Consider the following 17,124-nt stretch of genomic DNA (forward strand, 5'->3'; position numbering starts at 1 on the left):
GAAAGAATATCTCGTGACATATTTTGGTTTGTCAAATTAGTAATATAAAATATAAATATAAGTTATATATAGAATGGAAATGATAGAGAAAAATAGAGAAGAGGAGAGAGATAGATAAGAGGATGGAGAAAAAAATTTATTAATTTTAGAAGAAAATATTGAGAGAGTAGTATGTGACATATTTTAATTGTTAGATTAATAATATAATATAGTTATATTTTAATTTTAATTTTAATATTTTAATTTAAATTATAATTAGAGAATATTATATTACACATTTTGATTGTTAAATTTATAATTAATTATTGACAATGATATATAAGAGATGTAAAGTAGGTGAAGAAATGAGATAGAGAAAGGGAAAGAGAAAATGAGAGAACTCATTAGTTTTGAGGAAAATATTTAAATTCAATTACAATAAAAAAAGACATATGACACATTTTTATTGTAAAATTAGTAATATATATATATATAATAATAATAATAATAATAATAATAATAATAATAGATTAATAATAGTTTGATAAAATTATTTATACAAAAAAATTTCACTACAAAAAGCTAGAATTTGAAAACGAAAAATATAAAAATACATATGAAAAAATAACTTTGTAACAATTTGATTATTTTTATTATTTTATTTGAAAATTTTTTTTATTAAAGTGTAAAAAATAAAATTAAAATGAGTAGGATTAAGAAATATTAAAAATTTAATATTATAAAAATAATTTATATAAAAACTAATTTGATTAATTTTTAAAATTTTAGGGATGAAAATGATTTAAATGTGTACTTTCAGGGACTAATTTGATTATAAATAAATTTATGATATGTCAAATGACATGTGGCATGTCGGGTACCTAATATGTCAATCAATCATCTTATTACACATGGTATTAACCTACCATGTCATCATGTCACGTGGCACTTAACGTGACACGTCATCATCCAATTTACGAAATGACCAATTTGACTTATGTTTTATCTTTCAGAGACAAATATGACTAAATTATTTGAACACCAATTTAAAAAATGAGTGATTTTTCAGAGACGAATTTGACTATTAACCCTAAATTAAAATTTAAAGAAGCTCGGTATATTAAAGACAAAAAAAATATAATTTATACTTTATTGTATATGTACATGCTCTTTTTTTTTTCTTTTTCGAAAGTTTATATATTAGTTATTTTACAAGTATGAGTAAAAATATTAAATTCGTAATACAATTCCGCTAAAATTTATTATCATTTTACTTGATTTGAAAATTCTTTTAAGAGTAATGTATGATTTTTGTCTCTAATATTTTTGTCTTATTTAAGTTTCTAACGTTTTAAAATCGTCTCAATTTTGTTCTACTGTTAATTATATTAACAGATTGCTAATAACAGGATAACATTGAGACGATTTTAAAACGTTAGGAATTATGTAGGACGATTTAAACATTAGGAATAATTTTGAGACTTATCCTAAATATTGAGAACAAAAATAATACTTTATTCTAAAAAAAATATTTGTAGTGTACAATAATAAAAGAAAATGTTTACTTTTGATATGAAATTGTCATCCAACGAAATTTATTCGTGGGGATGACTTTTGAATTGGTGGGTGTAAAAAAATTATTTTACCCCTGGTAGCCATAAAGATCAGCTCAATCTTTTTGATACTGTGCAAAATATGTGATATACTTCATTGTTTTTGTGCAAGTTAGTTTTATACTTTTATAGAAGTACAAGATTGGTGACGTTTTGTGTGTGTAATATTTTTTTAATTCTTTAAAAGAAAACGGCATCGACGTTTTGATTATTCTTTAAAAAAAAAATTGAAGCACACAACGGCAAAGGCGTTTAGATTAAGAAGAACTTTTTAAAATTTTGTAACACAAGACGTCGTAGATGTGTTTGACAACTACGTTAGAAGAGGAAAACTACGCTACAATTTTTTTAAAGCTTTTATTTTTAGTTTGGCTAATTTTTTTCTCTATAAACGCAAAAGTGATTTTAGTCTCAAAACCACGTTTATAAGAAGTAACAATTTCTAACTTCTACGTTTCACTAATTAGCTTTTGGCCATTAATATTTAACATTTATTTTTCTTTACCATCTTTATCCTTTATACATATTATTGTATTATTTATAGAATTGTTATTATTTCTCTTTATATGAGTTTTTTTTTTTATTTATTATTTATATTTTTTATTAATTTTTTATTTGACATTATATATTTTTATACTGATAATTTTTGTACATTATATTTATTATTATCTTTTTATAATATAATCTATTGATCCCATTTGGTAAAATAAATTAAACAAAAAAATTAACCATAAATAATAATAATAGTAAAAAATTATAGCGTACTAAAAAAAATACTAAAAGTACTAAAAATATACTCTATAAAAATATATAAAAAAAGTATAAAAAAATTAAATATATATAAAAAATAACATTATAATTTAATGTCATGTCCTTTTTAGTAATTATTTATCTAAAAGTGATTTTAATTAATATTATTCAAACAATATTTATTTTATCAAAATCAATTTTAGTATAGAGTTGCCAAACATAAATCACGTTGACACAAACTTACTTCTACCCAAAATCAATTCTATAAAATCACTTTTATTTAAACTTCAGTCTAAGAAATCACAATTCAAATACATACAAAATTATTTTGATATTTTAATTTTATACAAAACGTAATGCCATTTTTCTATCGTCAGTGGCTGCCTCCCATAGCAACGTTAAATACATTTTTTGTATCATTTTGGTGAGATATACCACTACAAACTCAATATAAAAAAAGTTTCTAAAGGAACATGGTAAACTATATAAGAAGTATGAATACATTTTTTTTTTGGTCAAGAAATATGAATACATTTATCTAGGTTTCTAGTCTGATTTTTTTTTGTCAGCGTTTCTAGTCTGATTTATTCTTCTCACGAAACAAAGTTGATAGTATTGTTGATGAAAAGTATGAAAAAAACTCAGAATATTTTTTGGGTCATTAAAAAACATGCAATGTCTTATCAACAACAATGAAACTACAGAAGCCCGTGATGGTCAAATATTTCTTGGCCCAGGTATATATGGGAAACAATGTGACAAAAAAAACAATACCAACTGTTAATGGTGATCATGTTTATGATCGTAACTGAGCCAGAAGAGTAGTATTGCTTTTATTTATACTAGCAGCCATTTTCTATATTTTTTTAAATATTATTATATCTTGATAATTTAAAATATATTATTTAATAGAATAAATAAATAAATTTTTGTTAAACTACATATGTGCTTAAAAAAAAGAAAAGAAAAAAAGAAAAAGAAATAAAAAAAAAAAGAAAATAGCATATGAAAGATGAATTAAAAGAAGTTAAAGGAAAAGTGATTGCATTGAGGGTAATTATTATCTCATTGGTGCACTAATATAAGAGAGTGGATTAGATCATTTTAACCATACTCTTTAGCAAGATCTTAAATTTGACATCACACTTAAAGAAAAAAGATTAATTGAAAGAAAAAAAAATACTAAAAAATATATATAGTTAAAAAGTGTATTTACATTATAATAGATATGTATATTATATATAAACACATAATAACACTACAAATTTTAGTTATTATACATAGAGTTCAAATTGCTATGTACATAGTTTTTTTTTTTAAATGAAGTTCTTTGAAATTTTGTCTTTCATCGTGAAATGCAAAATATTAACCTTATTACAAATTACAATGGAAATTGGAAAAGCCGAAAAGGAAGCATAGTGGGTGATGGAAAAATCACGTGTCTCTGACGTGAGAATAGTGATGCGCATTATTCTACATTCCTTCATTCTTGTGTATCAGGTCAATTAGTTTGAACCTCTATTTTATTTTTCTTCTTCTTTTGGTAATTTTATTTTTGGATTTCAAACAGTAGTAAGTAAAATTAAAAAGCCTAAAAGCAAGGCGAAGTAGAAGGGAAAAAAAAAGTTAGTAGTGAATATGGCAGCATTGTCCACACTCTCTGATCATAGCATAACATGGACAGCACAAAGAACATCATAGTCCCTTTTGTGTCTTTTAAATTTGACCATCATCAAGGTTATCCGTTCCATCTCCATACAACACTTTTTCTAGTCAAATTTAGGGTCAAATGTGAGAGTTCCCATGAATTTGGGGATTATAAACTTGTCTTCAACAAGGTTTTACTAGCTAGTGTTAGCACCAAATTAAACCCATATCTATCTTTGCATAGTGCTAAAAGATTAAAATAATGGTAATAATAATAATAATATGGGGAGCTTCTTTACCAATGCAACTAAGTTACCAATGTTCAGTAGTTATTTTCATTTGATGGTTTGTCTCCCATTTTTCTTCCGTAAGATTTTAAATTTGTATAATATAAAGAGTAAATATTCAATCACATCTCTGTTTATTTACATAAATGACAATGCAATTTTTAACCATGAAAAAGAACAACACGACTCCTATTTTTTTATTTTGAAATAATATATACATGTAGAGAATTTATATATATAAATACATAACTTAAAACTAAAATATGTTAGGAATAAGAAGTATGGCCACAATCCAATTAATTATATGTCAAATAATTTGATATTGTTATTATATTAAAATGTTAATATAATAAGGTCCTTGATTAAATTTAGAGATTTATCATTGTAATAGTGATCATAATATTAAAAGATAAATCTTTTATAATTTAATTTAAATTGTTCTTGGTCATAGAATTATTAAAAAGGACATTTTAATAATCCAAAAAGATCAATATATATATAATGATCTTCATTGGATGAAGATTAATAGATCTCATTTATTAAATTATATATATAGATGGTGCATATAGAGATATGACCATTGAACTGACTCGTTTTGAGAATTTCTAATGGTTATAATTACTGCATATTTGTCAATAGGATATTTTCAAGATGAACCTAGTAATAGAGTTTCCTTTGACCTGCGACTGTCATAGTAATTAACAATGTATTTATTATACTTTGATTCCGGACACCTAATACCCTAGGGTGCTAGTTGAATGGATATTAGGTATAATTTAAATACTTGTATTAATGATTAGTCAATAAGGAATCCGTCAACTCTCGGTAAAGAGTTTGAGATCTATGATTATAATGATTGAGATGAATAAAACCTTGACCAATGGTAACATCAAATTAGAGTTTGACAATTAAACCATACTCTAAAGGTTAACCAAGAGTTGGAAAGATGGAAGGAATTATACTTTGTTCTTCTAAGGTTCTTAGTAAAAATATATTACTTCATACTATCGGGTCGTTGAGGAGTGTTGCTAGACGCCAACCTTGATTAGTAAATTTAGTATGACTAATTTACTACCCGCTTAGTATTGAACCTATGGGGTCACACACAAACGAGTGTTCTAACCTTTGCTATAGAATTATTTAATTATTATTTTGATTTGATCAAATAAATAATTATATTAATTCAAATGGAATATTATTATATTCTTTGCTAGCACCAAGAATATAATAATAATATGATAATTAAGAATATTAAATGAGATTTGAGAATAATTAGTTATTCTATTTCTGAATTTGAATTATAAATTTGGATGAGATCCAAATCGATTATGTTTTGAATTGTTATGATATGATTCATAAAATTTGAAGGATTCAGATTTGGAAATTCAAGATATATATGATTTAAATCTGAATTGAAAATCAAATTTAAAATCAGTAACAAATCTCATACTATATATATATATATATATATATATATATATATATATATATATATATATATATGTATGCCAAGAGTAGAGGAAAGGTGAGAGAATAATAAGAGTTTTATTCTTTTACCTCTACACACATAAACGTATGTGAGCCTAATTCTTGGAGAAGAATTTTATGGTGTGCAATTCTCAGTTTAGATCAGATATCCATTGGTCAAAAAGTTGACAACAAAGGTTGGTCTCGATGTGGATGGCCTTCGTACTATCGAACGAGAAAATTTTTTTTTACTAGCGTACTCAGGTATTTAGATCTGACCTACTATATATTTATTATTGGAATAAAGTTTAAGCACAAAATAGATCTTTAGGATTACCTTCTTTTCTTCCGCTGCGTGTTATGAGCATATGGTAATCCTTCAAAATATACCATCCCAAAAGGGATATCTTCGCTTGTATAAAAATCTCCAGATATTCAATGAGGTGCATCTCAATATGCATCTAAAAAATAAAAGAAAATAGATATGGAATGAGAACCGAAAGTTTTCAGCATGGTAAAGGAGCCCGCATAGGTAATATATAAGGTCTCGAGAAAGCTAGAGGCATTCCTAGAATTTCGACACTCAGATTTAAACTTAAAGACCCAACTAAACTAGAAATTAGGTGAAAACCCCCTCTCACACCTCTGCCAAGAGAGGGTCTCTCAAACATACACAAGCAAGCCAAACAAAGAAAGCACAAATAGAATTCAAATACTGCAAATAATCAAGGAGCAGGTAAACATGGCTAAACAGTTAGGCAAACCAAAACAAATTCACAGTCAAGCAAAATATTCAAATGCATATGATGTATGCCTATCCTATGGGTGTTGAGCTCAACTGTCGGTTATACAGTCAACCCGGCATATCCTAGTAGTTAACCATTGGACAGACCCTCTGTGCGTGCATCCCCAAGCTCAAAATTATCCACGAAGAAAATCCCAAGCTCAAATCAATATAAATATGCATGCCGATGGGAGAACCTAGAAAGTTAAAGTATCCGATCACATCTTGCGACAGAAAGTTAACAGAAGTGTCCAGAAAAACTTGTATCTAAAATAATTTAATCACAATTCGTCATTGTCAATATCATTCTCAATCATTTGTCATTAAATCTCAAATTCATTATCATTATCTTCATCATTATCAATTACTTATCTTTCAGCATTATCAACACCTCATTATATATTTAATCACTTCACAAATTCCCTTCAATATCTACTTAACCTATTCAACATGCTCACCCTAGTTCTAAAGATTAACAACTCACTATTGGACCCTAAACAGGTGTTAAAGAGGTTTGGAAAGGCAGAGAAATAGTTAAAAAAAAATTAAAAATACACTTTTCAGAAAATAGGGGTTCCGCGTACGCAAAAGTGTAAAATTGGACTATCTCACGTATGCGTCCCCTTGTTCGCATACGCGAGCCCTTGGGCAAGGAGATATCCCCGCATCGCGTACCATTGCTCGCGTACGCAAGTCTGTCCTTTGGCCAATTCCGCGTACGCATGCCATGTCCGCGTCGCATGCATGTTCGCGTATGCATCTGCATCAGAAGCTTCAAAAAGCTGTTAAATCAGAAAAAATCAGTTTTTTATACCATATGCGGCAGGTGTGAGGCTTCTGGAATATGGTAAAGAGCATAATTAGACCAAATAGAGTATATTTTGGGACTTGCCTTATTGGAAAGACAATTTGGTTCGACATTGTCTTGACGTGATACACATTGAAAAGAACGTGTTTGATAATATAATGCATACGGTAATGGACGATGAGAGAACAAAGGATAACAATAAGGCAAGGTTAGACTTGGTAGACATTTACAGGCGACCAGATCTAACTTAACGAGACTTGATAACGGCCGGTGGGCTAAACCAAAGACGGTGTTCGCTCTAACGAAGGACCAGAGGCAAAATATTTGTAGGTGGATTAGAGGAGTGAGGTTTCCCAATGGTTACGCCTCTAATTTGGGTAGGTGTGCAAACGTCTCACAAGGTAGGCTTGCTGCGTTAAAGAGTCATGATTGTCATGTCTTTATGGAGTCATTGCTTCTTGTTGCATTCCAAAAACTTCCTACCAACATCTAGAAACCACTTATAGAAATAAGTGAGTTTTTTTATGGATTTATATGCTCTGACTCTTAACGTAAATGATCTCACATTAGTAGATAAGAACATTCTGATCATACTTTGTAAGTTAGAGAGGATTTTTCCTCTCAGATTTTTTGACGTCGTGGAGCACTTAGCAATTTACCTACCGTACGAAGCAAGAGTACGTGGGTCAGTTCAATTTAGGTGCCTGTACCCGTTTGAGAGAATAAATGAATCATTCAAGTGCACTGTGAAGAACAGAGCTTGAATCGAGGATAGTATCTGCAAAGCATTCCTAGCTAAAGAAACATCCGCATTTTGCTTTTTCTATTTTGAGCCTCATGTTGAGTTATGTAGAACAAGAGTTGGAAGGAATGATGAGAGAGGAGAAACCTCATCAGGAGGATCAACATATCCAATATTTGTTTCGAAAGGAGTTGTAATGGGCGCGGGAAGTGACTATTGGTTAGAGAAAAAGAGAAAATCGATGCCGCACATCTACATGTTTTGCTTAACTGTGACCAGGTTTCACCTTACTTGATGTGAGTTTTTAAGCCTTTCTAACTATTGCACTTAGTAAGATGCTTTCTTACTCATCTAACCAAAATTTCATTACACTGAAATTTTCTTATTTATCTTATTGTATCATAGGTTATTCCAAGAAACAAACCTTGAAACATCACTGAATAATTTTTTCAATTGGTTCAGAGAATACGTCAGAGTGCATCTAGCTACTACAACAGATTCGAAACTACTTGCACTTAGTTGGGGTCCAATGAATAAGGACACAAGCTATCTGATGTACAATGTTAATGAATATCGGTTTTATTTTTTACAATGGTTGGTTGGAAAGAAAACAGATAACACCGGGGTCAGGGTTCGTGGAAATTCAGGAGGTGGATATTCTGATTGGTATGGTGTGTTACACAATATAACTCAATTAGAGTATTTTGGTCACACCACACACAAGGTGTTTGTATTTAAATGTCAATGGTATGATCCAAGTTCGCAATAAAGAACACGAAAGCCCAAGGACTACAATATCACTAAAGTAAATGTGACCATGAGATATAGGCACTATGATCCTTTTATTCTACCTCAAAATATACGACATGTATACTATTTGCCTTATCCGAGGTCATGCAAGTCTAGTTGGGTGGTTGTGGTTAAGACTAAGCCAAGAGGTCGCATCGAGTTTGATGAGACAAAGGGCCAGGAACCTTTCCAAACTCACGACCCAACTCCTCCGAAAATAGTGATTGATACTGGTGTTCTGATCACCCTTAAGTCGACTATTATGGATGATGACATCGTTGACCTTAGGGTAGATGACGACACACTACCGCTGGACAACGACGATCTTCAAGAAGAAGACGGGGTTGATGGAGACAAAGAAGAAGAAGCCAAGTTCGATGATTAGGAAATTACGTCGGAATAGGAAGATGATGAACCAGAGAAAGAAGAAGATGAATCTAAATAAGATTAATGTAAACATAGTTCTATCTTATGTGTTTCGTTATCAAACTTTCGTTTCATGTTTACATTCTGAATATTTGATATTATACATCATATAATAATAATTGTTTTCAGATAAAATACTAATTTATTCGATGTTAATTGGGATTTGACTATCAATTGTTAACTATCAGAACACATCATATTTTGAAAAAAAAATAAAAAATATTCACGCTACTGACGGATTTAGTAACGAAAAATCCCGACAATAGCGATAATTCATATTGTTTTTTAAAAAATTAAAAAACTTTTTCGTCGGAATTATCGTCGGATTTGTCCGACGGTAAAATGGCACGAATGCTCACTTTATGGTGCCAACGTTACTGTCGGATTTTTTCTGTTGGTAACGATACTCAGATTTCTTGCCGATGAACTATCACATTCTGACGCTAAATTTGTCGCAAATTACCACCAGACATCAAAATCCAATAGTAATATTTACGGATGAGAGTCTGACGGAAAATCCGTGGATAAACATAATATTGACGGATTTTTTCATTTTTTTGCCAATAAATTCGACGATTCTTAACGTTTTTCTTGTAGTGATCTATGGTAGAATATGAAGCAAAACATTTTACACAATTATTTGATTACATTTGAATTTTATGACTGTTCACGCAATAAATACAAAAATGAGTTATTTTTGTTAATGCATAGCCACATAATTATATATATGCACTTATAAAAATATTTTTCATATATTGAAATTAAATTCATAAATAGATATGCACTTTTTCAAATATAATAAAACAATTTTTTCTGTAAGTATCCTTATACCCTTTCAAAATAATATTTTAGATGATAAATACAGTAAAAAAATTTAAATTTTTTAATAAAATAATAATTTTTTTTAGTATAATATTTAGATTTTACTAATATATGTTTTAATAATACAAGGTAAGTTTATTTAATATATAAAAAAATTAATTTTTTTTAAATAACAAATTATAATTACATTGAAAGTTAAAATTTGTATATTTTTATATTAAATTTTGTAATGAGCTAAATCCATAATATTTAGACAAATTAAAAAAGAAAAGATAAAAAAAAAAAAGCAGTCAACGTTGGGCTAACGTCAGCGTAGTTAGGAAAAGTAGTTGAGGAACAAAAGCTGAGAAAAGCCGTCATGTCGCTTGCTTTAACGGCTGAAGGCTTTGAATTTTAATTTGACGAATGTTTGTTTGTAAAGGAAGAAAGAGAGACACACAGAAAAAAGGGCTTTGCCTGTTGCGTTAAAAGCAAAGCAAAGGTTGGGTTTGCGTCAGAACTTGCTTCTCTCAAATCATCGCCATGACGACACCATTATTCTTCCCCCTCTCTCTCTCTCCCACACACACATGGCGTGCTCTGCTTCTTTCAAGTGTGCTACCCTCTGTCTCCTCTCCTGTCTCACTGAATATCACAAACAATTAAACAAAGGGATCCATTTTATTTTTCATTTTCTAGTTAATATTTTTTTATGTATTATTTTTAATTATCTTTGATATTTTTAATTTTAGTGCATCGTCATTATAAAGTATTTTACAGTTTAATCACCTTTATCCTTTTATTTACATAGTCAAAATAAAAAATAATTATTTTCACTAACATAATATTATATAATTAAATTATTTTATCTTTATTAAAAAAATTATTACTTCATTAAAAAATATTTATTTTTAAATTTTTAGTACATATATATTAGAAAAATAAAAGTACATCATTATAGAAAAAACTATACTTCTATAACCAAAAAATATTATTGGATCAAGAATAAAATTGAAAAGAATTAATTAATATCACATTAAAATTATAAAATTATTAATATTATTAGTAGGAGATAAAATATTGAAAGAAGACAATGTTACTTCAAATTGATAAGGTCACTTCTAATTTAGTAAAATTTTGTCATAAATGTGTTTTGTATAAAGAGTTTATTTGGACGTTATTTTTGAAAAATATCTTTTTTTTAAATGATATTTTTTTAAAAAGATCTTTTATAAAAGTAAAAATGGTTTTATATTTAGATATCTCATATAAAATTTTTTTTTATCTATTAATTATATTTGAATAAAATAAGATAAAAGTACTTTTTGTTTATTTATTAGATGAAAAATATTTTTTTTAAATATCTTTTAAAAAAAAGATATAAATTGTAGTTTCTAAAAAAAGATTTTTTCTAGTATTTTTACTTTTACTATTAAAAATTTTTTAAATACACTAAAAAATAAAAAATATATTTTTTATTAATTTTTTTTTATCAATTTAATAACGCCCAAATAAGCACAAAGAATAATATATCTATAAAAATCACACAAAATACACTCTTTAATAACATATTTACTATGTTGACTATTATATTCCATGGTTATTAGTATATACCATATCACACACATTGAACTTTGGACAAATGTGGTAAGAACAAATCCAATTTGTCAATTATTTTGGATAGAAGGGAATAAAAATAAAACATTTTAACATTTTAATCTGTTTAATCCATTAAAAAAAGTTTCTAAAATAAAGAAATTTTTTATTTTCAATAAAATATGGAATTTTTATTAATAAGAAAATTGGAACTTCTATGAAGGGGGTAAAGTGTCACAGCAAGAAATTTTTTATGTTCAAGATTCAAAATTAAAAAATCAATAATTTTTTTTCTATTTGTCACAAAAAATGCTCCATGTACAAAAAAAAATCAATTATCATATATTAATATATATATTTATACATGTTACTTCACATATTTTTTAATAAAATAATCACTATTTAAAATAGGGAGTCACTCAAATAAAAATGTTTAAAACGTCTTTTTTTAAAGATAGTTTTTAATAATTAAAATTTAATACATATAATTGATTAAACCGTGTTATTTTTGTTAAAATTAGATCAGATAAATTAATTTGGCCAAAAAATCAGTGAACTACTCCTTAAACCGATCTAAATTAATATTTTTTTTATAAAAATGACTACAATATCTCTATTATAAAAAATGACTAGAATACTCTTATTCTTATTATTATTATATATAAATTTTGAAAACTCTAAATCCTAATATTTCTCTTCTCTTTGTGCCGTCATAGAGTTAGGATTTAGGATTCTCAAAATTTAAAAAATATATATATATATAATAGAAATATTTTAATCATTTTCCATAATAGGGTTATTGTAATCATTTTTTTAAAAAAAATATTAATTTAAACCAGTTCAAGATTTAATTTACTATTTTTTTGGCCAACTCAATTTATCTGATATAATTTTAACAAAAATAACATAATTTAATCGATTATATATATTAAATTTTAATTACTAAAAAAATTTAAAAAAAAGACGTTTTAAGCATTTTTATCTTAGTGGTTCCCTTCAAAATAAGCAAACGTTTACAATACAACAACAATAACAACAAAGCCTTGTCCCACTAGATGGGGTCGATTACATGAATCAAATGACGCCATTATGCTCTGTCATGTATCATGTCTACAGAGAGACCGTTTATATGTAGATCTCGTTTGACCACCTCATGGATGGTCTTCTTAGGTCTTCATCTACCTTTTGCCCCTTGTCCTTCTTCCATCTCATCTACCCTCCTGATTGGGTGTTCTGTCGGTCTTCTTCTCATATGTTCAAACCACTTGAGACTCGATTCAATCATCTTTTCCACCATGGGTGCTACTCCAACTCTCTCCCTTATATCTTCGTTTCTTATTTTATCCAATCGCGTATGACCACTCATCAATCTCAACATCTTCATCTCTGCCACACTCAGCTTATGTTCGTGCTCCCCTTTAGCCGCCCAACACTCCGTACCATAAAGCATAACCGGTCTTATAGCGGTGCGATAGAATTTACCTTTAAGTTTTAAAGACATTTTTTTGTCGCATATAAAACCAGATGCACTCCGCCATTTTGACCAACCTGTTTGGATCCTATGATTTACATCCTGTTCAATCTCTCTATTATCTTATATGATGCACCCAAGATACTTAAAATTTTTAACTTTTCGTAGGATGTTTCTCCAATCTTCACCTTTATATTAGGGTTTTCCCTTCTCAAACTGAACTTACATGTCATATATTCCGCCTTGTTACGGCTTATGCGCAGACCATACACTTTTAGAATTTCTCTCCATAAGTCTAACTTCTTATTTAAGAAGCAAATGTTTACAATAAAATAATAAAAAAATTTTCAATAGTGTAATTAAATATTTTCTTGAATAAAAAGAAAGCTGATTAATAGCACTGATGAGAGTGCTTTGGAAAATCCAGGTAATGCTGGAATTGAAGGGATCTTACATTTGTGGTGATATGGGACGTGCTAGTTTTCAAAGTCCTATAGACATGGAGCTCTTAACTTATAAGGTTGTGTTTGTTTATAAAGATGGGGGATTGAGATAAGAATATAAAAATATAAAATTATATTTAATAAATAGATATAGATAAAGATATTGTGTTTAAATATATTGAATTAATGTGTTTTGGGTTTTGACAGAAGAGATACAAAAATATTAATAAAAAATACAACTTATTCATTATTTTTTTTATTATTTTTGTTAATTTTTTATAATTATATTTATTATTATTATTTTTTAAAAACAATTTTTATATTTTACTCTACTTTATTATCAAACAAAATATAAAAATATTAAATTATGTATCTCTATTCTTTATGTTTTATTCTCACTGTTTTATCTTATTATATTTTCAAAAACAAATGACAAATGTTGTATTTGGTTTAGTGTGCAATGAGGGATTTTGATAAATCGAATATGAGACAATCTCTTTAGATATCGTTCAATTAGTAAATTTAGATCTTTTGTTCTTCCATATTCATCACAGAAAATCTAATCCTAAGTGTTTACTCTTAAATATATTAATTTTTTATTATAAATTATTAAAATTAAAATAATATGTTTCAATTTTAACAACACTTCATAACCATCATAATCACTATAAACAAAGACATATTAAAATTCACGTTCTAATTAGCGTTGATAAGAATAATGTTAACAAAAGTTTTTAAAAGAATTAAAGTTAAAAATAATGGATGATCAAACATTGAAGTGGGCAATGAGGAGACCGAGAGACAGTGCAGGGCAGAATGTAATCTTAGTGTGTAATGGGAGTTGGAACAATGTGATGTTGTTGTGTTCCTTCTTCCTCTTAAATGGGTGGCACACTTGGGAATGGGACCCCAACACCAACTATAATAGCTATATAGTTCATGGATAACCTACGAAATCGATCTTAATCATACTTCTCTCTCATCTTCATTACCAATCAATGGTGCCCCTTTGACTCCATCATTTCTGTTGGTGAGCTCATTCATTTTTTTTTTTAATTTTAATAGGGAGCTCCTTTGACGTCATATATGTTAGCTTATTACATAATAATCTAACTATATACTATATATAAAAGACAAAAATCCTTAAGTGCAAAAACTTTTATATATATTTATATTTATATGACTCAATTATTCTGATGAATTTTATAATTTATTAAAATTTTTATTATGTACAAAATCAAATATTTCAAAAGTACTTTATATTTCTTTTAATAAAAATCTAACTAAAAATTTTGTGAAATTATAATCACCATAATTATATATATGTATATGAGTTTACTTTTGATGCACTGATATATAATGTAAAATATTTTATCCAGTCGTACAATCACATCCATTATTTTGAATGACCATTCACGCAGTTAATATAAAAAGTAGTTATTTTTGCTGATGTGGTATTATATGATTGGATGCACGTGTAAAATTGTTTTACACTGACAATGCATCAAAATTATATATATCACTACAAGAAAAAAGTTGAATACCGTCGAATTCAGCTTAGAACGTTAGCGGCAAATTTACCATCAAATTTACCGGCAGATTTGGCAATATATTCGTCAGATAAAATGGTTATCGTTGGATTTGATTTTTCGACAGTAAATTTGTCAGTAATAATTAGAGGGAAAATAAGAAAAATTGGCGCTAAGATTACTGTGGGATTTACGGTCGGATTTGTTCGTCGGTAATCCCTAATTAGTGCAACGCTGCATTTTGGTCACTTTCAAAGCGTTATCGTTGGATTTTTCGCTGGTAAATTCGACGGTAATCTTGCCATAAATTCGAACCACGAACCTTCTCCCCCTCATTTTCGAACAACTCTCTCTCTCTCTCTCTCTAATCTTCTCTTTTGTCTCTCTCTCTTCCCAAAACCACCTTCGACAGCCCCTCCACCAGCGTCGGCCACCACCAACAACGTTCAAAGGCTGTGTGAACTCTTTCGTCGCGTTGGTCACTCTATCGCTGCCTTTTTCGTCGCTTCTGCCACTGTTGCTGCCGCCACTATTGTACTGCTATCGCCGCTGCTCCCTGTGTCGTCGGATCTGTCTCTTTCCTCCCTCCAGGCATGTTGTCCTCCTCCTTCTTCCTATTATTTTTTAATTTATCTTAAAAAAAATCCTAATAATGCAACCCTGCCAGTTGGTCACCGCCGCCACCACTTTGCTGGCTGCCTGCTTCCTCCCTCCAGGTATTTGTCCTCCTCCTTCTTCCTATTATTTTTTTTAGATTTAGTTCATGTATTGGTTTAGATTAGGGTTTTTTAATTCTATTTTGATTTAAAAATTTTCTAATTCTGTTTTCATGATTCTGTGTTCAAAATTTTATTTATAGTTTTGATTTTAAATTTTATTTTGATGATTTTGTGTTTATTATTATGATTTTTGTTTATTGATCTAATATCATGAAGAATGAAAGTGATTGTTTTTGTATTGTTAAGGGTTTATTACTTGAGTTTGTATTAAAAACGTTGCTGATGTATTGAATGTTTGAAAAGTACAAATCAGTTTGGGACTTTTGAAAATTCTGACTAGGGCTAAGGTTGGTGTGATTGGTTTCTTTGTGTAATTGAATTTTCAGTTTAAAAATGATGAGGATCATATTAGGAAGAGTTAGAAATTTCCTTTACCTGTTTGTTAAAATGCGTCAATTGAGTTCAGCACTTAGAAACTTAAATGCTTTCTTTGAAAAAACACAAAGAAAAAACCCTATTTTTGTAATTTATTTGAAAAAAAAACCCTATTAGCTTATTGTTGTTGTGTTTTGCATCGATTTCTTTGATTGTGCCGGATCTGATATTGTTTATGAGTAATCTATTGTTGCCAATGCATTATCTCAAGTTTTCTACACTTGTTCAATGAGATTTTTTTATGTAGTCACTGTGCGAGTGGGAACAAAGGGGGAATTTGATGCATTTAATTTTTGGTTTTCTTTAGCTTCTTGTGATAGATATAAGACCAAGCCTTGTTTTGCGATTTTGATGAATCAATTTTTTAAAATTATTTAGGGTATTATTCATTACGGTGTATTGTGATAAAGAGGATGTCTCCTTTTGTATTGATCGTTGGTGAATTTTATGCAGCAACAATAAGCATGTTGCAGTTTATTTATATTGCTTAAAAGATCAATTTAGAATTTTTCCCCTAATCTGAGCAATTCTGTTGCATTTTTTTTTGTAGGTTTTATGCATGGTAAGTTTAGTCGGTTAATATTTTGATGGACAATGATAGTAGATACGGATAAAATATATGCTCCTTTGTCAAGGGAATGTGCCTAACGCCTTTATGATAAAGTAATTCTCTCCTTCTCTCACTATTGTTATTGTGAGCTTGATTACTAAGAAAAGTTTTATTATTTCTCTGAATCTTTTATCATCTACCAAGAAAAATATTTCATCAATCTGATTACTTATATTTAGCTTATGTGTTATCTTCATCTAATGTATTTGTATAATAAGTTTAGATCTT

Source organism: Arachis hypogaea, chromosome 16 (assembly GCF_003086295.3).
Source record: "Arachis hypogaea cultivar Tifrunner chromosome 16, arahy.Tifrunner.gnm2.J5K5, whole genome shotgun sequence".
Classification (NCBI taxonomy): Eukaryota; Viridiplantae; Streptophyta; class Magnoliopsida; order Fabales; family Fabaceae; genus Arachis; species Arachis hypogaea.